The sequence below is a fragment of the Vombatus ursinus genome, unplaced genomic scaffold (genome assembly GCF_900497805.2).
Source record: "Vombatus ursinus unplaced genomic scaffold, bare-nosed wombat genome assembly UNPS02014833.1, whole genome shotgun sequence".
Classification (NCBI taxonomy): Eukaryota; Metazoa; Chordata; class Mammalia; order Diprotodontia; family Vombatidae; genus Vombatus; species Vombatus ursinus.
The window spans coordinates 95,681-121,125 of NW_020954611.1; the positions used below are offsets into that span (position 1 = coordinate 95,681).

A 25,445-nucleotide genomic window follows, 5' to 3' on the forward strand; every position below is an offset into this window, starting at 1 on the left:
CATTTGCAATGATAGGGTTGCTGGGGCCCCTGGTTAAAAAAGCTCAAGTGTAGAGAGGAGTACCTGACATCAGGCCCCTAGATGAAGCTCAGAAAATAACATCATGAAAAACCTGAAGCTTGAGACATTATGCCCCACAACTCAGGACTAGAGTCCAATTCTAACATAAAGCTAACAGCAAAGAAATAAGCCACTTAAAAAAAGAGTAAGCAAAAGAGAAAGAATATGACCATATATAGCAACTAGAGTGATAGAGAAGATCTGGGTTCAAACTCAGAAGATAATAAAGTCAAAACAGCTACTTCTACTTTAAAAAAATTGGTCAGAAGCCCAGAAAGAGTTCTTGAAACAGCTTAGAAAGAACTTTAAAAATCAAATAAGAGAAGCTGAGGAAAAATTAGGAAAAAAATAAGAGCAGTGCAAGAAAAGCAAGAAAATTATGGGGAAACATCAACTAATTAGAAAAAGATATTTAAAAAAACTTTTGGAAGAAAATAACTCCTTAAAAATTAGAAGTGGGCAAGAGGAAGCTAATGACTTCATAAGACACGAGACTTCATAAGACACAAGAAATAATAAAATCAAAAGAATGAAAAAATAGAGAATGTGAAATGTCTCATTAGAAAAACAGCTGACCTGGAAAAAATATTGTAGAGAGACAATATAAGAATTGATGAACCACCTGAAAGTTATGATAAAAAAAAATCTAGACATGATTCTTCAAGAAATGAAAATCCCCTGAAGTTTTAGAACTAGAGAGTAAAATAGAAATTGAAAAAATCCACTGATCCAACCTGAAGGAGATACTAAGACAAAAACTCACAGAAACATTATAGCTAAGTTTTGAAACTCCCAGATCAAGGAGAAAGTACTACAGGTAATCAGAAAGAAACAATTTAAATACTGTGGAGCTAGAGTCAGGATAACACAAGATACAGCAGCTCCTTCATTAAAAGACTGAAGGGCATGAAACATGATATTCAAAGAGCAAAGAAACTGAGTTTGTAACCAAGAATACTTAACCAACAAAGTTGAGTATAATCTTGCATGGAAAAAAATGAATTAAAGGACTTCCAGGTATTTGTGAGGGAAAGACCAGAATTGAATGAAAAATTTGACTTATAAGAATCAGGAAAGGAAATAAACATGAAAGACCACTTATATGGGATTTAATAAGGTCAAACTGTTCACTTATATGAGAAAACATTATTAAGAATGTTGCCATTACTAGGGTAATTTGAATGAGCATACATAGATAGAAGGCTTGGGATTGAGTTGAGTATGATAGGATGATCCTAAAAAACAAAATTGGGTAGAGAGAGGTGAAATGAAGCAATTATCTCATACAAAAGAGATGTGAATGGAAGAACTGTTACAGTGAAGGGCAGGAGGGGGTAGAAGTTTGGTGGTACTAGAACCTAATTCTCATCAGAACTGGGTTAAAGAGGGAATAGCAGGTCTAAAATGGTATAAAGGGGATAGGATAAGGAAGGGACTCTTCGAAGGGCATGCAGATTAAGAAATAAGAAGACTCAGGGATAAGATAAGTGAGAGACTTTTAGAAGATGTGCAGATCAAGAATAGGAGGGTAAGGGGAGAGGATAAAGGAGGGATTGTTAGAAGGTGTGTGGATTAGGGAGGTAGTGGTCAAAAGTAAATTAGATGTCTAGATAGGGTAAAAAGAGAGGGAGAGAAGTATAAATAGTGAGGAAAAATAGTATGGAGGGAAATACACAAGTAGTAATTATAACTTTGAATGTGAATAGGATGAACTCATCCATAAGATGGAAATGGATAGCAGAATGGATTAAAAACCAGAATCTGACAATATGTTGTTTACAAGAAATACATTTAAAAATGATAGCTATACAAAGAGTAAAAGTAAAGGGCTGAAGTCAAATTATTATGCTTCAGATCATGCAAAAAAAAAGTAGAGGTAGCAATCATGATCTTAGGCAAAGTTAAAGCTAAAATAGATTTAAAGAGATAAACTGAGAAGCTACATTATGATGAAAGCTACCACAGATAATGAAGTAATATCAAAACTAAACCTATACATACCAAATGTTATAGCATCCACATTTTTGAAGGAAAAGCAAAATGAATTACAGGTAGAAATAGACAGCAAAACTATAATAGTGGGGGACTTCAATCTTCCCATCTCAGAACTAGATAAATCTAACCAAAAATAAATAGGAAAAACAATTAAGGAGATGAGTAGAATCTTAGATAAGCTAGATATGATAGATAGCTAGAGAGAATTGAATAGGAATAGAAAGTAATATACTTTTTTCTCAGCAGTACTTGGTACCTTTATAAAACTTGACCATATATTAGGGCATAAAGACTTTATGGTTAAATGAAGAAAAGCAGAAATTTTAAATTCATCCTTTTCAGACAAATAAAAGACAATAAAATTATATTTAATAAGAGACTGTGGAAACAAAGATTAAAAATTAATTGGGGACTAAATAACTTAATCTTAAAGAATGAATGGGTTAAAGAACAAATTATAGAAACAGTAATTTTATTAAAGAGAATTTTAATAATGAGATAATATGCCAAAATCTATGAGATACAGCAAAAGCAGTCATCAGAGGAAAATTTATATCTCTAAATGCTTACATCAATAAAATAGATGCAGAAACTGGTGAATTGGTACACAATTTTTAAAAAAACTAGGAAAAAAGGGACAAATTTTAAATCCCCAATTAAACCTCAAATTGGAAATCCTAAAAATTAAAGATGAGATTAATAAAACTGAATTAAGAAAATAATTGAATTAATAAATAAAACTAAGAGTTGGTTTTATTAAAAATAATAAAATAAACAATTGGTTAATATGATTTAAAAAAGAGAAAAAAACCAAATCATTTGTATAAAAAATACAAGGGTGAATATGCCACTAATGAAGATGAAATCAAAGCAATTATAAGGAGTTATTTTGCTCAATTATATGCCAAAAAAATTAACAATTTAAGTGGAAGAATACTTGCAAAAGTGTAAGCTGCCTAGATTAACAAGAGAGGAAATAGAATATCTTAATAAACTTGTTTTAGAAAAAGAAGTTGAAAAGGCCATAAATGAGCTTCCTAAGGAAAAAAATATCAGGACCAGCTGGATTTACAAGTGAAATTCTATTAAACATTTAAAGATCAATTAATTCCAATGTTAAATAAATTATTTGGGAAAATAGGGAAAGGAGTCCTACTGGACTCCTTTTATGAAACAAATGTGGTGCTGATACCCACACTAGGAAAAGCAAAAATAGAGAAAAAAAATTATAGACCAGTTTCACTAATAAATATAGATGGAAAATCCTAAATAAAATACTAGCTCGGAAACTACAACAATATGTCACAAAGATTATACACTGTGACCAAGTCAGATTTATACCAGGAATGCAGTGATGGTTTAACTATTAGCATAACTGATTATATCAATAACAAAAGTGACAAAAATCATATGATTATATCAATAGATGCAGAGAGAGCTTTTGACAAAACACAACACATTCCTATAAAAAACATTTCAAAGCATAGCTATAAATGGATTTTTCCTTAAAATGATAAGAAGCATCCACTTAAACCATCAGCAATCATAATTTGTAATGGGGATAAGCTAGAAGCCTTCCCAATAAGATTAGGAATGAAACAAGGATGCCTATTATCACCAATATTATTCACAATTGTATTAGAAATGCTAGCAATAGCAATAAATTGAAGGAATCAGAATAGTCAATGAGGTAATAAAACTATCTTTTTTTACAGACGATATGGTGACATACTTGGAATATCCTAAGGAATCAACTAAAAAAGTTGGTTGAAACAATTAATAATTTTAACAGAGTAACAGCATGCAAAATAACCCACATAAATAATCAGCATTCCTATATACCACCAACAAAACCCTGCAAGAAAAGATAATAAGAGATACCTTATTTAAAATAACCATAAACAGCATAAAATAACTGAGAGTATACCTGCCAAGACAAATCCAGGAACTATATGAACATAATTATAAAATACTTTTATACAAATAAAGTAACCTAAATAATTGGAGAAATATTGATTATTCATGGGTGGGCAGAACTAATATGATAAAAATGATGATTCTACTTACACTAATCTACTTATTCAATGTGATCCCAATTAAATTATCAAAAAAATATTTTATTGAGCTAGAAGCAAATCAATAACAAAATTTATTTGGAAGAATAAAATCTTAAAAATAATACAGGGATTACTGAAAAAAAAATTTAAAGGAAGAAGGTTTAGCATTACCAGATCTTAAACTGTAAAATAAGGTGATAATTTTCAAAACTATCTAGTACTGTCTAAGAAATAGAAAGGTGGACTCATGGAACAAAATAGACATACTATATATAATAAATGATTACAGTAACCTTGTGTTTGACAAATGTAAAGATTTCAACTTGTGGGATAAGAATTGAGTATTTGGTAAAAATTGTTGGGATAATTGGAACACAGTCTGACAGAAATTGGGTAAAGATTGACATCTTATATCATTTACCAAGATGAGGACAAAATGGATACATGACCTAGATATAAAGGAAAATATCATAAATAAATTAGAACATGGAACATGTTACCTATCAGGCTTATGGATAGAATAAGAATTTATGAATTAACAAGAGATAGAGAGCATTATGAGATGTAAAATGAATAATTTTGATTACATTAAATTAAAAGGTTTTATACAAATAAAATCAATGTAGCCAAGATTAGGCGGAAAACAGAAAGTTAGGGGGAAATTTTTATAGGCGGTTTCTCTGATGAAGATCTCATACCTCATATATGTGGAAAATTGAGTCAAATTTATGAGAATACAAGTCATTCCCTAATTGATAAATGTTCAAAAGATATGAACAGGCAGTTTTTTGATGAAAAAATCAAAGCTATATATAGTCATAAGAAAAAATGCTCTAAATCATTATTGATTAGAGAAATGCAAATTAAAACAACTTTGAGGTATCATCTCACACCTATCAGATTGGCTAAAATGCTGGAAGGGGGAAATGACAAATGTTAGAGGGGATGTAGAAAAATTGGGACTCTAATTTAGTGTTGGTGGAACCACCCAGTTTGGAGAGCAATCTGGAATTGTGTCCAAGAAGTTATAAAACTGGGTATACCCTTTAATCCAGCAATACCACTATTAGGTCTGTTTCCCAACGCGATCAGGGAAAAAAGAAAAGAACCTATATGTTCTAAAATATTTATACAGCTCTCTTTGTGGTGGCAAAGAACTGGAATTTGAGGGCATATCTGTCAATTGGGGAATAGCTAAACAAGTTGGGGTATATGATTGTGATGGAATACTACTGTGCTTTAAGAAATGATGAGCTTGTTGATTTTAGAAAAACATGGAAAGACTTACATAAAATAATGAAGAGTGAAATGAGCAAAACCAAGGGAACTTTGCAAATACAGTAACAGTAATGTTGTTCAAAAAATAACTGTGAACAACTATTATTCTGAGTGTTATGGATACTCAGATAAACTGCTAAGGACCTATGAAGGAAGATGCTTTCCATATCCAGAGAAAGAATTGATAAATAGAAGTATTCATAGTATGATTATATATATATATATATGTACATATGTGTGTGAGTGTGTTAAATGTTGGCCTTCTCTACTTGGGGTGGAGAGAGAGGAGTGAAGGAGGAAGGGAGGGAGGGAGAGAGGAATTTAAAATGTAACAAAAATTTTAATTTACTTAAGAAAAAAGAATATCAAAGTTCTGCCTTCTTCATATTCTGATATCATCATCCCATTTACCCTGAGCAACAGGTCTATCTTCTTTCCATAGTATAGCTTTAAAAAAACCTTTTCTGTTGTTGTTCTTAGGATATATTACTGGCTTTAGCTTATTCTGAGCTTTAGCACTCTTGACATTTTTCCTCCAGGGCCATTCCACTCTTTGGTATTCATCCTCCATTAACTAGCTTGTGTCTCCATGTCCTGTTCATAGCTTCTGAAAACCTAGTTCTTTTCCCTGAACACATCACCTTGGTACTTGACAGTAATTTTTGTTTCTATGCGATTAGCACTTCCACACCTGTAGCAAACTGTAATGTATTGTTTTCCTTTATCTCTATAAATCTGCTGCTTGTTTTATTTCATTGACTTTCAACAGTGGGAGAAAATTCTTATTGAACATTTCCCCTAACTTGTTAGCTTGTAAAAATAAGTGTAAATTGAAGGCATCTGTAGCATTGTGATTTTTTTCTAAATGTGTGAAATCTATATAAACTCTGTTGACTCATGCTTAACCTAAGTGTTTGTCTGCGGCTACATTGAATAAACACTTTTCTGACAACAATCTTGAGAGGTAAATAGCTCAAGTATTATTCCTAAATAATATCCTGGAACTGACTGTGCCAGCTATCCGAAGAACAGGTTGGTAGTATAATTATATTACAAATTATATGACTTACATTATTGTACTTTCTGTCTAGTTAAAGAAGTTCTGGTTTATCTTTTTTTTTTTTAAGTTCCCCAACAAAGAGCCTGGGAACTTCCTGTATGTTCATTTTTCTGATTTTGGCATCAAAATTCCATTAACTTAATTTCCTACTTTAAAAATGAATAATGTGAAAGTTGTTTTTTTTTAACTGTTGTTTATCTAACCCTTTGATGTGTTTCTAGGCTTTCCTTTTCCTCTCTGTTACTTCCCTCCTTTGTACATTTTAGGGGAAAACATTTTCCTACATTAGGCATTTTCTTATGATACTTTTTCCTTTACTGGACTGTCGATTTCACTGCCATAGGGAACTAACTCCAAATGAGCAAACTTCCTTTAATAATATAAGTTAGCAACTTCTCTGCAATTTACAGTTTTAGAGAGCTTCCTTGGGGCACTGAGAGATATTTATCAAGCCTTTCTCAGATCTTCTTAATCTCAATGTTTTCCCTCTGAAATTGCCCTCTATTTATCCAGTACTGGATAAATAAATAATAAGCAATTATTGTATTATAAAATAAAATGGCATAAATAAATAGAATAAAAATTATATTATATTATGTGTGTGCTGTATACATATAATGTATATAATGTATGTAAATATACTATATATGTATATATGTATACCAGATATATTAGGGTAATATATATATAATTATTTGTACGTAATATGCATGTTATCTCTCTCATGACAGTGAACTCTTTGAGAGCTGAGACTGATGTTTGCCTTTCTTTGTATCTCCAACACTTAGTACAGTGCTTTATACATAATAGGTGCTTCATAGATGCTAGTTGACTAAATTTAGCCAATATGTGTCAGAAGTAGAATTTTAAAACCCGGCCTTCCTGACTCTGAAAACTACTATTTTCTACTCCAACTTGACTCTCCAAGCTTTTATGATTTCTGTGTAACTGATGTTCCAAAGCCCATAGGTATGGGACTCTCTCCTTTATGGGACTCTCTCCTTACCAATGGAGATGAAAGCCCTGCCCTGCCTGAGGGGTGAGATGGCGTTGGCAAGAGATGAGAGAGCTCCAGTCTTCACGAGTCCCCTTCAGGACTTTTCAGGACCACTCGTCTTTTCTTTTACTAGGGAGCTCTGTCTGTAGGAATATAATTTCTGATCACTTATTTTTGCATGATATTGTGATTTGGGGGGGCTAGATTTTTTTCCCCTAGAAGCTATGACAATTTCCTTTCTGTCTTCTTGTTAGGTGGTTTTAGTCACATCCAATTCTTTGTGACCCCATTTGAGGTTTTCTTGGTAAAGATACTGTAGTAGTTTGCCATTTCCTTCTCCAGCTTATTTTACAGATGAGTAAACTGAGGCAAACAGGGTTAAGTGACTTGCCAGGGGGTGGGGTAAGTTACATATTAAGTGTCTGAGGCCAGATTTGAACTCAGGAAGATGAGTCTTCTGACTCTGGGCCTGGTGCTCTATCCACTGTGCCATCTAGCTGCCCATCCTTTTTGTCTTAGGCTTATTCAAAGTACTTTATATTTTACGGAGCAGCCCACTGTGTTTCTAACGGAGCTACTTGACTATACCTTTAAGCCCAAAATGCCTCAGGCTTTTATTGAATGACTAATAAAAGCCCCAACCTAAGCCTTATGGGCTGCTAGGTAGCCCAGTGGATAGAGTACCAGGCCTGGGGTCAGGAAGACTTCTCTTTCTAAGTTCAAATTTGGCCTCAGACACATAGCTGTGTGACTCTGGGCAAGGTACTTAACCCCATTTGCCTCAGTTTCCTCATCTATAAAATGAACTGGAGAAAGAAATGTCAAACCACTCCAGTATTTCTGCCAAGAGAACCCTTGAACCCCAAATGGGATCTCGAAGAATCGGACATAACTGAAAAAACGACCCAGCAACAATAACAGCCCTATAAGACTCATTGTATTTGTAAACTAACAAATTTTTCCCTTCTTGACTGACCTTTCCTAGATCTTTCCCTCCTGTACTGGTGTGTGTGTGTGTGTGTGTGTGTGTGAGCTGGTGAGTCTTAAGGCCATCCTCCTTTTGCATCAGTTCTTACCTAACCCTTAAGGAAGAATAAACATTGCATCAGGCAAGACAGTTGAGGCCTGGGAAAAGTCCTTGATTTAGAAAGAAAGTTTTTGGCTTTTTTTACCCTTGTGGTCAGTTTTATTTCAAAAGTGGAATTTTGTCTTTCCATTCTGGGAAATATTTTTGTTTGCATTTTTTCTTTTATTTTTCTCTTCATAGCAAGTTTTTTAGAGCCACACACAATTTTTTTTCTTCCTAGTTATATCCTGGAATTCTCTTTCGATGTAATTTTTATTTCTTTATTTTGGTTTTTGGAGAAGTAACAAGCTTATCCTGGCTGGGCTGTATCCTACTGTTATGCAATTGCTGCATTTATTGACATAGTATATTTTTTTGGAAGTCTGAATGCTACCAAATGTACAATTACTTATGTTGTTACATGAAAAAGTCATTGGTTTTCATGCTTTGATTTCATGTCTTTTGCTGTACTATTGAATTGCTTAAGCATGCTATTTTAATCCAATGGAATAAGAATTTTTTGGTTTCCCCGTGCATGGGACCAAATACCTTCACACTTTGACCATCTGTGCAGAATGTGAGGGGGCAAGAGGTTTCAGTAAACACCACAGGAACCTCATCTGTCCACCTGCTGTACTAGATCCTGAGGTAGCTGACTTTGGAGACTCCCCAGTACCACAAGAACAGAAGGATAGGTTGAGGCTAGAATTCAGAAAAAAACAAGTATGTTCTCTTTGCATGAGTTGGACATGGGAGGTATTCAACTTGCAACCCACAGAATATAGCTCACCAATTCCAGACCATTTGGAGAAAGATATAGGAGGATTCTATGATGGAAGACCTCAGAAACCATCTCAAAGAAATGCTGGTTAATGGCATCGTCCCAGAATCTAGTAGCCTTTATATATCACATGTAGAGGCAGTGCCTAAGGAAAATGGAAAGATACGCATATGTGTTCATTACCAAATTTTGAACATAGAGACTAAAGTGGATTAGTGCACTATGCCGTGGGTGCAAGATGCCCTGGATTGTCTGGTAGGCAGCCAGTGGTTTTCAGTTGTCTAGCAGATACTAGCAGACTCCTGTGTCTGAAGAGGACAAGGAAAAGACTGCTTTTATCTACCAGGAGAATTACAAGTTGTCTGACCAATAGAAAGTTAACCTATACAAGGTAATTGAGAGACTTGGCAAAGTGCCTGCTTACAAAACAGCCCCAGAGAATGGAGGAGGCCCAATTAGGACTATTCACTGCAACCTATGTTGCCCACAGGAAAATTAGTTGGACTTTTTGATGAGCAAGTGGAGAAAACTGTTGGACACTCACCCAAGAAAATGGTAAAGAAGTAGGTAAGGCTGCTGTCCTCTCTCTCTCCTTGCTTGCCTGCTTACTCATAGTTGCCCCTCATTCAACTTCCTCTCTGCCTCCTGGGAGCATGAGGTCAACCTGGCTTCAGATGGCTAGATAGACCCAGCTGTGTGGCCCCTATCCTCCCCACATTCAGCATGAACCCAAGGGGCACCAGACATACAAAACATGGATATGGTGGAAATACAAAGCCATACTTTTTGATGTGTTGTTATCAAGGAGTCTGAAAAAGTAGGAGATCAAGCATAAAGGCAGGTGATGAAAGGTGTCAATGATCTAGACTTCTTTATTAGGGATGTACCAATAGAAAAGCCAACTTATGCAGCAAAGTGGCCAATCTGTCACGGCATAGTTGATGATTGGGGCTTGATGTAGAGATTTATGGAGTAACTGATCTTTAAATACCTAAAGGCAGAACCTGAAGGTTCTTATTTCCTTTTGACGGAATCTCTACTAAATACACCAGGAAGCAGGGAATATACTGCTAAAATTATGTTTGAATCTTTTAATGTTCTGAGCCTATACATAGCTATAGCTGTTGTCTTTGCTTTAGTTCCATCTGGACAACAAGACAGGTAGGAAAGTGGACACTGACTGGTATAGTTATAGACAGTGGAGATGGTGCCACTCATATCATTCCTGTGACTGAAGGGTATGTGATTGGCAGCTGTGTCAAGCACATTCGAATTGTTGGAAGAGATATAACATTTCATTCAACAGTTATTGAGAATTACAAAACATTTCACATAAATAAAGTCAGATCTATATAATTGGAAAAATATTGGTTCCTCATGGGTAGGCCAAGCTAATATAATAAAAAATGACAATTCTACCTAAATTAATTTACTTATTCAGTGCCACACCAATCAAACTACCAAAAATTATTTTACAGAGCTAGAAAAAATAATAACAAAAGTCATCTGGAAGAACAAAAAAATCAAGAATACCAAGGGAATTAATGAAAAGAAGTGCAAGGGAAGGTGGCCTAGCCATACCAGATCTAAAACAGTATTATAAAGCAGCAGTCATCAGAACTGTTTGTTCTGATGTAGAAGTAGAGTGGTGAATCAATGGAATAGGTTAGATACATAAGACACAGTAGTCAGTGACTACAGTAATCTACTATTTAATACACCCAAAGACTCCAGTTTCTGGGATAAGAATTCACTATTTGACAAAAACTGCTGAGAAAACTGGAAAATAGTATGGCAGAAACTAGGCATAGACCAACATCTTATACTGTATAAGGAAGGAAGGAAGGAAGGAAGGAAGGAAGGAAGGAAGGAAAGAAGGAAGGAAGGAAAGAAGGAAAGAAGAAAGAAAGGAAAGAAGGAAGGAAGAAAGGAAGAAAGAAAAAGAAAGAAAGAAAGAAAAAGAAAGAAAGGAAGGAAGGAAGGAAGGAAAGAAAGAAAGAAAGGAAGAAAGAAAGAAAGAAAGAAAGAAAAGAAAGAAAGAAAGAAAGAAAGAAGAAGAAAGAAAGAAAGAAAAGCTTGTTAGGTATTTAATTTAGGGAAGCTGAGCTCTGTAACTTTAACTCATTTCTAATTTTTCTCTCTGGAAGAAAGCAGAACTAGTCTAATCCATTTTCTATATGTGGCAAATAAAATAATTTCAAGACACAAAGTTTTTGGGTAAATTACACTCAATTTTATCAGTCACAGCCAACAAATGATTGACAAAAAGGGCTCATCATCCTCCCGATGATCAAAAAGGAAGACCACTTCTTGAAGTTTATATGTCCTTGGACAGAGGTGTTCCAGCAGATGGCAATCAACTCTGATTGGTTAACAGTTAATGAGAGGTGTACATTGCAAAGAGAAGTGAGCTCACTCCAATGAGGGGCTGAGAGTGACATCATGTAACTCTTGGGCAGAGAGACTATCCCTATACCCAGACCACCCCCAGCTTTGGGATATTTAGACAAAGGGATCTATTTCTACCCAAGCCTGAGTGAGTGGAATTCACCTTAGATTAGAAATTCCTTGTAAGATTGGGTGGAGTCAGATAGAGAGGAAAGTTAGTTCAACCTTCAGAGACTGAGTTTTTGAAATGAGTTCAATAGAAAAAGGGGGAAATATGGATCTCCCCATATCACTAGTTATAAATAATCATTTCTCTCATATGTGATAACCTTTCAGATATAAAGACATTTTGTATGTTCTCCTGACCCCCAAAGTCTTTTCTGCTCTAGGATTAATAGCCATAGTTCCTTCAGTGGATTCTCCTATAGCATGGTGTCCAGGTCATTCGCCATCTTGGCCATCTTACTCCAGATGCACTCCAACTTGTTAGTGTCCTTCCTAAAATGTGATACCTACAACTGAAGATGTTCTGAGTGAACCTCAGATACGGTCTGACCAGGGCAGACTATAGAAACACTATAATATGCCTAGTTTCAGACAATATTATTTTTCTAAGATTGTTTTAGCTTTTATGGGTGCTACATCACACCATTCATTCATATTGACATTTGTTGTTGTTGAGTTGTTTTTTTTAGTTGCTATCCAACTCTTAGTGACTCCATTTGGGGTTTTTTTTTTGTTTTGTTTCTGGTTAGGCAATGGGGTTAAGTGACTTGCCCAGGGTCACACAGCTAGTAAGTGCTATGTATCTGAAGCCAGATTTGAACTCAGGTCCTCCTGAATCTAGGGCCGGTTCTCTACCCACTGCGCCACCTAGCTGCCCCCATTTGGGGTTTTCTTGACAAAGATACTGGAGTGATTTACCATTTCCTTCTCCAGCTCATTTTATATATGAGGAAACTGAAGCAAATAGGGTCAAGTAACTTGCTCAGAGTCACACAGGTAATAAATGCCTGAGGCCAGATTTGAACTCAGGTCTTCCTGACTTCAGGCCTGGCACTCTATCCACTGCTCCACCTAGCTACTCCATGTTTACCCTACAGTCAATTAAAATTCCTGGGTTTTGTTTGTTTGTTTGTTTGTTTTGTTTTGTTTTACCCAAGCTATTGTCTATTCACTTTGCCCAACCAGTACTTACACAGTTATTTTTTGGAACTTAAATGTAGAACTTTATGATAATCTCTATTAAATTTAATCTTATTGGATTCTGCCTATTTGTAAAAGTGATAAGTCTCTCCTTGACAAGTTTAACTCTTTGTCAAGAGTAACTCTTTGTTAATAAGGATGACTTGTTTTGATAGCAAAAATTTATTTGATAAGATGGAAACTACTTTTCCCCTCTTCTTTGGCCTTTTAATAACACAGCTAAAGATGATTAGTTGAGTCATGGCTGGTCATTTGTACTTGAGGTCTAGAGGAAAGGAATCAGTTCTTTAATAATTCCTAGGGTTCCTGCTCCCCTTTTTAAAGACCAAGTCCAAGTGCTTAGCACATTTTTGAGTGGGTGCTATAAGTCTGGGCAGTTGTAGACATCCCATGAAAAGGTGAGACTCACAGAAAAAAGGTATTGCTTGACTTTCTAGCAAACCTGCAGACTTTCTTCTTGAGAAGAAGCAGAGCTCAGAAAAGTGGAAGTGAGCTATTTAAGGTCATATAAGGAGTCAGCAGGAGAGCTAACATTCAATCCCAGTTTCCTGGTGACTTTTTTACTAGATGAGTTTTGAGTTCACTTAACTCTTTATTCTTGTCAACAATAATATCATAAAGGACTTTTTCCCAAAGTCCTTACTGCAATCAAAATTAGCTATGATTACAACACTCCTGACATAGAGTTAGAAAAGGATATTAAGTTAGTCTAGTTATTTTCTTAATAAACCTATGCATGCTCTTAGGGGTGACTACTTCCATTTCTAAATACTCACAAATTATTCCTTAAAATTTTGCCAGGAAATGAAGTCAAACTGATTGATTTGTAGCATTACCCATTTCCCTTTTGTGAAAAATAGGACATTTACTCCCTTCAGTTTTCTGATTCTCTCTCCTGTTTTCTATAGTTTTAACAGTTCTTGGACAATGGCTAAACAATAACATTTTTCAGATGTTTCTGTATTTGGGGACATAATTTTTTTCTGGGTTTAGTAACTTGTTTTTTGTCCTTCATTTTTGAACAGGATCAATGACATCACAGGGTGATGTCTTATTAACTTGTGGGTGAGTTGAATTTAAGAGTGCCAGAGTTGTACAAAGTTGTTTGCCTCACTCTCTCTTCCAATCCTTGAAGTCCAGTGGTAAGACAAAAGTCAAGAAGATTGGCAATAGCCCAGGATGTAGTGGATAAAGTGGACAACGTTGGCATCTTCAATGTCTGACCAAGCTCTAAGTGCTCCACAGTGCCTGCTTCAGCCCCCTTTGTGGCTGTTGGAATAAATTGTTCTCATTCACCCATTCTGCCAGGGGAAGTCTTCACATGCTTGGGGTACACACACTCCTAACTCACCAGTGGGTTTGAGGCCTGTTGGTTACCCTCAACCTGGTTTAGCCTATCTGCTGAGATGGTTTACTGGGGTATGACCACTGTGCATGCTACAGCTTCTTGGAGCCACAGGGGGAGTTGGGTGAAAGGTGAACAGCAAGGTGGATGAGCAGCCCTGAAAAGGCCTCAGAAAGCCCTCATACCGGAAGTGCAAGTCCTAATGAACACCCCATACATTTTTTGAGAAATCTATTGTACTTTATCATTTTTAATTTATGGAATAAAATAAGTATTTCCCTAAGGTAGTATGAAAGAAGTTAGGTGTTTTCTTACTGTTGCCTCACTTGTCTTCTTTACAATTTTTTTCTTTCCTTCTCAATGTGAAGATCATTTTCCTCATTAGAGAAAATAAAAACAGAATGAGGGGTAAGTAGTTCCAAACTGTTCATGGGAAGCTAGGTAGCAGAGTGGCATAGAGCACGGGTCCTGGAGTCAGGAAGATCTAAGTTCAAATCTGGCCTCAGATACTTACTACCTGTATGACCCTCGGCAAGTCACTTAACCCTGTTTGCCTTAGTTTCCTCATTTGTAAAATGGGCTGGAGAAGGAAATGCCAAACCACTCCAGTATCTCTGCCAAGAGGACCCCAAATGGGATCATGAAGAGTCCAACCTGACTGAACAGCAACAACAAAGGTTCCATGTTCTCCCCGACATCCATTTTCATCATCCCCTTCTCTTTCATCAATGGTACTATATCTTCTTTGGTCTTCCTCTTATCCTCAATATAGCCCTTTCTGTTAGACTTAGCATTCCATCATCAGTCTCAGCTTGTTCTAAGCTTTAATGCTCCTGGCAATATTCTTCTGTGACTATATCTCTCTTTTGTATCTACCTTCATAACCTGATTTTGCATCCACCTTATATACATGTCTTAAAAAGATTTATTGGTTGGTGAATCACACGTCCACATTGGTCTTTTTCAGTTTTCCCCTTTTTCTTACTCATCAGAATCATTTGTGTCCATTTTTTTCTGAGTTTTATTCTTCAGAGCTCTCCATCCTTATTGGGCTAACTTCCTCTGTTTAATTTTAAGCGACAGAGAAGTCTTTTCCTTTTGATGAATTCAGAAATTTGTTCTTCAAAAATGTAAGGTGTCTAGCTTTCACTTCCCTGTCAGAATTTCTTACAAAATTTAGAACAAGTTGAGACAGTCAAAGAGTCTCATGGAATGTTAATGTACATGTGGCCACATCTCTAGAGTCCCATCATTTCCAGTTCAGATAGCACTGACCTTCTTATTAGAATTGGCTCCAGAGTAGCAGTTACTTATTACTGCCTCTACTTTTTAAAGAATGAAATTATCATGAAAGCAAGTCATGAATTTCTGCCTTTAACAGAAAAAACATTCCAGATGCATGGTGTACTAGAAAGGACAGTGGATTTGGAGTTAGAGGACCCGAGTTCCAGTCCTAGCTCTGTCCCTTATTGTTTGGATGATGTATAATTCACTTCTCTTGTCCTCAATTTCTTTACCTTCAAAGTGAAAGGATAATGCCAAATAACTTCCAAGGTGTATCTATGCCATTTAATTCTTTTGATTGTCCTATTCAGTTATCTTACCATCTATTCTCTGTAGAGGATGGGCAAAGTGTTAGAAGCCTTAAGCTGGTTCATTTAACACATTTTTTCCTTCTGTCCTATCTTTTTTGATACTTGTAATGTTTGAGTCATTGTTGTATGAATGATGATTATTTCTGTCTCAAATATGAGATTATTTCTCTCTCAAATAATCAATTATTGAATTAGGACCAAGATACTTTCAGAAGCCTGTAGGCTGTTCAATCTCTGAAGGGCATTGTTGATGGATGAGATTGCCCAAATCCCAGCAGTGCCTTTACTTCTGAGTGGAAGACCCCATTCAACTAGAGAATCTTACAAAGAATTTATTTTAAGGTGAATTCTGGCCCATTGTGTTCCACTCAGTCAGGTCTCGGCAGAGGTGGACCCCCTTTGTCTAGATTATCCTAGATGAGGGTAGACTGGATAAGACTGGGTGATTAGAGTTATGATCTGCAGTCTCTCATTAGAATAGGTCCACCTCTCATTATAATATTCATTCTCCTTATATATTGTTAACCAATCAGAGTTGATTGACTCCCTCAGGAACACCACTCTTCTAAGGACATATAAGCATTGAGTGGGTTCCATGAGGGGTCTTTGGCATTCAAGAGTGTCACTGGCCCCTTTTATTAATTATTGCTAGCATGATTAATAAAATGATTAGCTACCCAGAGACTATGTCTCTTGAACTTTTTATACATTACAGTAGGTAATGTATTGGTGCATGCTTATGCCCACCTTTCATCTTTCCATTGTTCTTTCAGATATTTATACTTTTGATCCTTCTTTTCTATATGTATTGTGATTTTATAGAGATAAGAAAGTAGGCATATGGATCAGTAGATGCCTCTTTAAAAAAATTTAGAGTTCCACCCATAGTGATCTTTTCCAGTCTTTTTGAATTTTCCCTCTTTGAGTTATCTTGAAAACTGGCCCCTGGATACCTTCAAAATTGTATTATAAATATCTCTTAATGTGTATAATATAGGTACATATAAAAACATATTTACATGTTTGTGTATAGGTAGGGTGTTCTAAAAAGTCTTAGTGCAGTTATAAGCTATTAAAGCACTAAGACTTTTGGTATATTTTGTATATAAATTACTGGGGACTGGCCAAACCCAGTTTGCTTAGCCAATCTAATCTTCATGTGGACTTTGGAGCATGAGTACAAATTCTATTTCTGGTTCATGAACCACATGGTGAAATAATTGGACTTTTCATTGGCTGCTAAGCTAGAACTGGGACTGCTTAGAGAAGATTCCCTTGGCAGAAAACTTAGTCATTTTTTCCCTTCTCTGATGGTGAGCAAAGAGGACAAGCTATTATAGGCCTCCTCTGGATGCGAGCAGAGCTTCAGGCCCTTTCTAAACCAAAACCAGGGGTGTGCTGACGCCAGCTTGAACTAGCTCCCACAGTCATTGTTAGATTTTCCGTGTCAGAAATCAGCAAATGCTACAAATTGAGGCTTGATTTATCATTTTGTTGATTGCCTAGACTTAAGAAAATGTTAATAATACAGATTAAACTTAAAAGTGTGTCCTTGCCATACTGATTTTTTTTTCAAGAGAGGAGAGTTAAACATTTATCAGCACACCCTGCTAAAAGCCACCCTGAAACCAGGAGTACATGGCCTTGCCTTCAATGAGAGAAGTCATAGTGGTAGTGACAGTGGTCTCTTATTGCCCTCTGTCTATCTCTTTATCTGAGCAGATATGTGGCCTATGAATATAGGTCTCTGGTTTTGCCTCTTTTTATTGGTTCTTCCTTGCTTTTAGGTGATGGAATATTGGAGATGGTTATGAAATTGTAAAAATCTGGGATATCGAGTGCTTAAAAGTCCAGCAACTGGAGTCTGTGCTGGATTGGCTAGAGGTCAAGCATGGGAGAGCAGGAAGCAAAGGCCCGAAGAGGGACTTGCTTGACCCAGCCTGGTAGTAGCTTAGATACGAATTCATTGGACAGCTACGCTGCCACATTTGGAAGTGGACTTGGTAGGATGAATATTTGTGGCAGTTAATTAATTAATTAATTAAAGCTTCTCCTGGGGAATCAAGGTGTTTGTCGGAGGTAGGAGTGGGGAGAAGTGTTTATATTTGTGTTCTTGTTATATCTTCTCAGTAAATATACCTCTGTAAAAGCTAATAGATGTTAATTAGCTATATTATATAGGGGTGCTATTATCCATTAATATTGGAGAGAACATATCAGAATGGGGGGCCTGAACTGATTGTATCAGATAAAACACACCCCAACCTCTCAGAGAAATCCCTTAGAACCTTAAGGGAGAGGACTTAATTAGCCTTGGACTGGGTAACTTGATTTGTCAGTGCAGATATAAATTAGGATGAGGATATCATAGAGCTTAATATGATTCTCTCTCTCTCTCTCTCTCTCTCTCTCTCTCTCTCTCTCCCCCCCCTTGCCCTCCCTCTCTGTATATATAAATTTATATATATATATTTAAGTATATATGCACACACACACCTCTATATGTGCACAAATGCATGAATGGATAGATGCAAGATGCAAGATGAGAAATAAATAGCAAAAAAGATAAATAGTTCATCTCAGCTACTTTTCAATACTTCCTCACATAGTATGTCAAGTATTGAGGTGGTAGACTCCAGATGTACTGAGAATAAATCCCTATAAAAGCACTAGCATATCCATTCTATTTTGCATATGCTTGTTGTCCTCCATCTGGTGTCATCTACAAATGCTTTTGGGATGATCTGGCTCAGCTTGGGTCTCATGCCAAACTCTCCGCAGACTCATTTCTACCCCCAATGACTTGTCCTTGTTTTGTGAGGCTCGTGATGCCACATGTAGTCTTCTTTTGCCTTCCTCCCCACACTTCAGGACTTCCGTGGATCTGTGGAAATGCTTCCCAACAGTCCAGATTACAATCTACTCACACCTCATTCTGTGTGATTCTTGTCCATATGATCTTCAGATCAATACAATATTCTAGAGGTCTTCTTCTAGGCCTTTTTATATTCTGTGGGTTCCATTCCTTGCTCTTGCTTGTCCATGACTAGTCCACCTCCTTTTGTGATCATACATTTCCTGAGTGATATCCCTTATACTACCTCTTGTATGTAGATCATAACGATGCAGTCTACTCACACCCATCATGCATTTCTCCATAGAACTTTAGGGCTTCTACAACTTTGATTTTTTTTTTGTAGATATTGGTATTCCAAGATCTGGAGCCATACAGCATTATTGGGAGACCATTGATATTTAGAGAGATCTGTGATTTCATCAATATGAATATCTTCTCTAATGATGCAAATTGCAACCCATCCATACTTTTTTTCCTGTCATGCTTTTGTCCATATCCTCCCATAAACCCTTTATGGGGGGTCTATACAGCAATGCAATGAGAGACTTCTTCCAATTCTTTTGACACTTTCTGAATACTAACAGGATATGCCAGCTTGTGATCAATTATCCCTCACTCAACCTATTTGGCTGTCCACCTTTATCTGATAAAATCCTTAATATCACTTCTGAGTAATTCTTTACTGGTATTACGTAATAGAATACTCATGGCTGCCATATGTCTCTTCATTGCCCTTTGGGTGACCTGCAACTTAGTTCTTTGGTGACAGTTGTGTTCCATGACTCATAGTGGCACAGCATCACAGAAAGGATATTGATTTTTACATAGAGGGCTTTTGTTTCAAAAGAGAACTTAGAAGTCACTAAAAGTACTGTGTAATTTCCCCAAATCAATTCAGTATGTTCCTTGCCTATTCAATTCTGGGACCCATTCATCGGGGGAATATTTGAGTTAAAATGATAGTTTTGTGTTAGAGAGAAACTTGGAATCACTAAAAATACTGTATAATTTCTCATATGCAATTCAACCCATTCTCCTTCTCCTTCTCCTGTTTAATTCTGGACCCAATTCTTTGTCCATCTGCAATTCCTGACCCAGAAATTGCTTTAGCAAAAACAAAACAAAAACAAAAAGCCTAACAGTACACTTGACCTCCTTGACAAGTGGAGAGAGATGGGGGTCAAGGGCAATACTAATTTAGAATACAAATTCATTTTTAAAAGACAATCAAAAAAGCCACTTGGAAGATTACCAGCATTATTGCCTCAAAAAAGAATGAAAATTGGTGGATGCAAAAACAAATCTACAGAAAACTTGATTTTAAGACCTTAAGTAATTTGAAACTGCCACTAACTTTCCTCCTTTAAAATGGCTTTTAAAAATACTTTTTTGGATAATTTTTGTTTTTATATCACAGTCATTTGGGGGTGGGGAAGGGAAGCAAACCCTACCCACCTCTGAGATTGAACCTACCCTTACAATAAAGAAAAACCAGGGGCAGCTAGGTGGTGCAGTGGACAGTATACTGGGCCTGGAGTCAGTATGCCTGAGTTCAAATCTGGCCTCAGACCAGACACTTGACACTTACTAACTGTGTGACCCTGGGCAAGTCACTTAACCCCAATTACCTTGCCAAAACAAAAGAACGAGAAAAACTGTACCCCAAACAGGTACTGCATAAGATAACACGAGTAACATCCTGCCATATTTTATAATCTGTCTTCTAGGACCTTCATTGTTTTTTTCAGTTACTCAGAGTTCAGCTTTCTTTTAACCATGTTTTTATTTACATTGTTGTAGTCATTTTGTATATTAATTCCTTTGTTTTTGCTTATGTAGCATTTTAAAAAGGTGAATGGGGCACCCCACATGTAGTATGACGGTGAGCAGCAAAGCATGGGGTACATTCCATAAGAGGTATGAAGAGGCAGTCCCAGGTCTATGGAGCATGATTACCCCATGGGAGCCTGGTCCTACTATACTCATATTAGCTGCAAAGGCTTAGCTCTATTGGTCTAGGGATACATATGGAAACACACACACATATGTATGTAAATATGTGTATATACATATATGTATGGAAATATATATGTATTTATATAGGTACATACATCTCTTTTCTTACAGGTTTTCCTCTTTATTAAACATTTATGCCTTCCTAGGCCTAGAATCAGGAAAACCTGAGTTCAAATGTGGCCTCAGACATTTACTAGCTATGTGACCCTGGGCAAGTCACTTAACCTCTGTTTGCCTAAATCTACCAGAGGAGGAAATGATAAACCACCATTATCTTTGTCGAGAAAACTCCATGGATAGTATTGGCATGCTACGGTCCACAGAGTCACAAAGAATTGAACACTACTGAACAATAACAACAAATGGGGAGTATGTTAGTGAACTTGCCATACTTGTGGGGTTTCCATACTGGATCAGTGTCCACTGCTCTCCACTGTGCCTCACCTTGAGCTGAAGGAGGGATATATCTTCTTTTTTTGTTTGTTTTTGTTTTGGTGAGGCAGTTGGGATTAAGTGACTTGCGTAGGGTCACACAGCTAGTGTCAAGTATCTGAGGCCAGATTTGAACTCAAGTCCTCCTGACTCCAGGGCTGGTGCTCTATCTACTGTGCCACCTAGCTGCCCCAGGGATATACCTCTTGTCTTCCTAAAGGGATCAAAACTTCTTCCCAAATCTCTATTCATGCCACCGTTCATCATACCAGATAAAGAATGAGAAGCTGATGGATTTTCTTTGTTTATAATTGGACACAGAATATACTTGATAAACTGAAATTGAGAAAAATCTTAATTGGAAAATAAATAGCCAAAAGAGCATTGATTGCTTTGGCATCAGTTAGAGGTCATGCCTCCCTGTTCTCTTTCTTTCTTCTCTAACTGAGAAGAAAGCAGGACAGGGCCAGGAGGAAGTGTTCTCTCAGCCTCCAGTGCTATAGTCTTTCCATAACCCACTAGAGTCCCTAAGGAGAAGGGCAGGGAAGAGTGTTTAGAAAACAACCCCACAAATGACACTTACTCCTATATGGTGCAACTCTTCTCTTCCTGCTCCTTCTTCCCAGAAGTTTCTAAAGTCAATTTCAAAGAGATGGAACCAAAATAGTGAATTCTGGAATCATGTCTGCTTGAGTTTCCTATTTGGACATTCCATAACAATGCAATTTGTGTGGGGAGCCTAGGAAGTCAGGATTAAACTTATTTCACTCTACATATATTCATACAAATTTCATGTTTCTTCAAACTCCTCATATTTGTCATCTTATTGTACAATAATATCCCATTACATTCACATAACAGAGCTTTTTTTTTAACTGATTTCCCAATCAATAGGCATTCACTTTATTTACATCTCTATGCTATCACAAAAAGCCCTGCTATGAATGTTTTGGTGTATGTTGGATCTTTGTTTCTGTCTTTGTGACTTTCTCGGGGTATGTGGGCAATAGAGGGGTTACTGGGTCTAAGAATATGGACAGTTTAAAAACTTCTTCCGCGTAACTCTAAGTCTATTTGCATAAGACTCTCTTCATTGGGGGGAATTGATTACTTAATGCTCCACACCTGCATTGAAGGGTAGACTTGCCCAGAATTTAGAAGAGAGATTTTTGTCTTCTGATTTCCAGCTTTGAAAGAGAAGACATACAGTTCCAGATTCTCTTCAAGTGATCAAAGGGAGAGAAAGACTCTGGAAAGAAGGAGCTGATGCCTCAATCATGTCCCCATCCCTAACTTAGTACACTAGAGTTTTCAGGGAATTTCTCCTTTGGTGAGACATAGAACTTTCTCTCTGTCTCTCTCTCTCTTTCTCTTGAGCTAAGCTATCTAACTCCCAATGGGAGAGCTCATTCATTCTGCGTATTGTCTAATATAGTCTCATTTGTGTGCCTTTTCTGATTTCTCTTTGCTATAGACTTGGATAAATGGGTTTATATTATTCACTATGTGTGTTCCATGTAGAACTGGGAGTAAGGAAGTCAAGCTTTGGATATGTAGCTCAGGGCACTCCTTCCCTGTTAAGGTGTAGTAATCATGAGCTCAGCTTGAACCTAGAAATTATTTCCCCTAGATTAAAATAGTTAGAGGGGGCAGATAGCTGTAATTTTAGCCTGGTAACTTCTTTCACTGAAGAAAACAGAGTGGTTAGCCTCTGGCCTTAACCTTCTACTTTCCGTCCTGGCAGGAGTCAGTCTTCCTTGGAAAAGGGTAGGTGGAGGAGACTTTAAAGATATCTATCTGGGGCAGTTAGGTGGTGCAGTGGATACAGCACTGGCCCTGGAGTCAGGAGGACCTGAGTTCAATCTGGTCTCAGACACTTGACACTAGATGTGTGACCCTCTGCAAGTCACTTAACCCCAAATGCCTCACCAAAAAAAAAAAAAAAAAGATATCTATCCATGCCACTCTGTGAGTCATATTTAGACAGACCCATGTGAACACCATAAATCTACATGAGCAACAGTAAACCACTCCCACTTGCATAATTGCAAATTGATATCCACTGGTTGGACCAATTAAAAATTCTATCAACTGTGTATTAGTATACCTGTCTTCTCATTGCTTCTTCAACAAAGGTAATTCTCATTTCTGGTAGACTTTGTCAATTTGCAGTGTGTGAGGCAAAACCACAGAGTTGTTTTAATTTTCATTTCTCTAAATATTAGTGTTTGGGACAGTTTTCCAGTGTTTATTTTACAGTTTAAAATTCTTTCAAAAAGTATTCATATACTTTGACTACTTATCTACTAGAGAATGGTTCTTGCTATTACATATTTATGCCAATTAGTTATATATCTTTGATGCTAGACTTTTAACAATAATTTCTGTTGCAAATATCTTCCCCACTTGACAATGTCATTGGTTTTATTTATTCCAAAGTTTTTTTTAAGTTAATGTAATTAATTTTTTAAAATTAAATGGCATGTTTGGTTAAAATTTCTTGTCTTATTTGGTTAAGATTTCTCCTTCTCACCATAGTTATGAAACTTGTTTCCTTTCCTTATTTTTCCAATTTTTTTTTTTTAGAATGGGACCTTTTATATTCAGGATGTCATCTGCTGTCTCCATTTCACTTTCCCTCCTTTCTCAAAGAGTTTAGTATTTGGAGTCACAATTCTCCTTTATATCCTAGGTCCACCCTCATGCCTGGGACCTTTAATATGTGTGCTGATGGCTCCTTAAACACTCAGAATTCCCGATTGATCAACTTCAATTCCTATAACTTACATTTCCACTATCTTTCTGTTAGAGGTGAGGGAAGGTCATGCCTTCAATTTCACCAAACTCTTCTTTCTCCATGATCTTGAACTCTGAAATTCCCCTCCCTTTCATCTCCTTGCCACTACCTCACTCCTCTTAAACTTCCTAACCCTAAACCTGTTTTTTATCCTTATCGTGATATCCATTTCCTCCAACTCTGCCTGTTCTCCCAGACCTATTATCTTTGTTATGACCTCCCTTTCCTATCTTTGAATTCTTGACCATATGATCAGTTAGTTCAACAAGGCACTCTCACTTTTTAAAAATCTTATTTTTGATATGTATTTTTTTAAAAATATTACCTTCCTTTCCAAATACACCTCTCCCTCTTGCCCTACCCAGTAAGCCATCCCCTATAACAAAGATTAAAGAAGACAGAGGGGAGAAAAAGTATAGCAACTGACATATTGGTCATATCATATGCAACATAGTTATCCAGTCTTCTTATACTTTACTCTAGTCCACGTATGCTGCAATTCAACGTCGTTGGCCTTCTTGCTGTTCCTCAAACAAGACACCTGATCTCCAGACTTCTGGCATTTTCACTGGTTATCCCCCATGGCTGTAATTCTCTCCCTCATCATCTCTGGCAAAATGATTGCTGAGCTACTGTCAGTGTTCTTGGAACAAATCATGAAGAGCAGGATTAGAGAAAGGCAAATGTCTCATGTTTCAAAAAATGGAAGAAAAGTTGATCAACTGTAGGCTGATGAGCTTGACTTTGATTTCTAGCAAAATTGTAGAACTTTTTTTTTTTTTTTAGGCAATTGGGGTTAAGTGACTTGCCCAGGGTCACACAGCTAGTATCAAGTGTTTGGTCTGAGGACGGATTTGACCTCAGGTCCTCCTGACTTGAGGGCTGGTGCTCTACCCACCACACCACCTCGCTGCCCCTAGAACGTATTTTTAAAGGAAGGTTAGTGGACATCCAGAAGAAGAGTTGATTAGAAAGAGCTAACTTGATTTCATCAAGAATAGGTGAGTCAGTTGTTAGTTAGTCAATTAGTCGCGTCCGAGTCTTTGTGACCTCATTTGAGGTTTTCTTGGCAAAGATACTGGAGTGGTTTGTCATTTTCTTCTCTGGCTCATTTTATAAATGAGGAACTGAAGCAAACAGGATTAAGTGACTTGCCTAGGGTCATACAATTAGTATCAGATACAAATAGTATCTGAATTTGAATTCTGGTCTTTCTAACTCCAGTCCCAACACTCTAGCCTCCATAGCTCCTAGCTGCCTCATTTTCCTTTTGGACAGAGTTACTAGACTGTGGGTCAGGTTTACTTAGTTTTTGGCTAAGTATATGATAAAGTCTTTTATGCTATTCTTAAGGAAAAGATGGAGAGATGTAAGCTAAATGATAGTGTAATCGGCTGGATTCCCAATGAGTTAAATGACTACTGGAGAATTTATTCATAATTCAATATCATCCTGGAGGGAGGTCTCAGAGAGAGTGCTCCAGAAATCCATAATTAGATTCCTGCTGTTTAACTA

The 25,445-nt window shown here is 36.7% G+C and overlaps 1 pseudogene; it reads left to right on the forward strand.

Moving 5' to 3' along the window:
* The first annotated feature begins 10,017 nt into the window (after positions 1-10,017).
* LOC114026180 overlaps positions 10,018-25,445 on the forward strand; it is a 30,732-nt pseudogene continuing 15,304 nt past the window's right edge.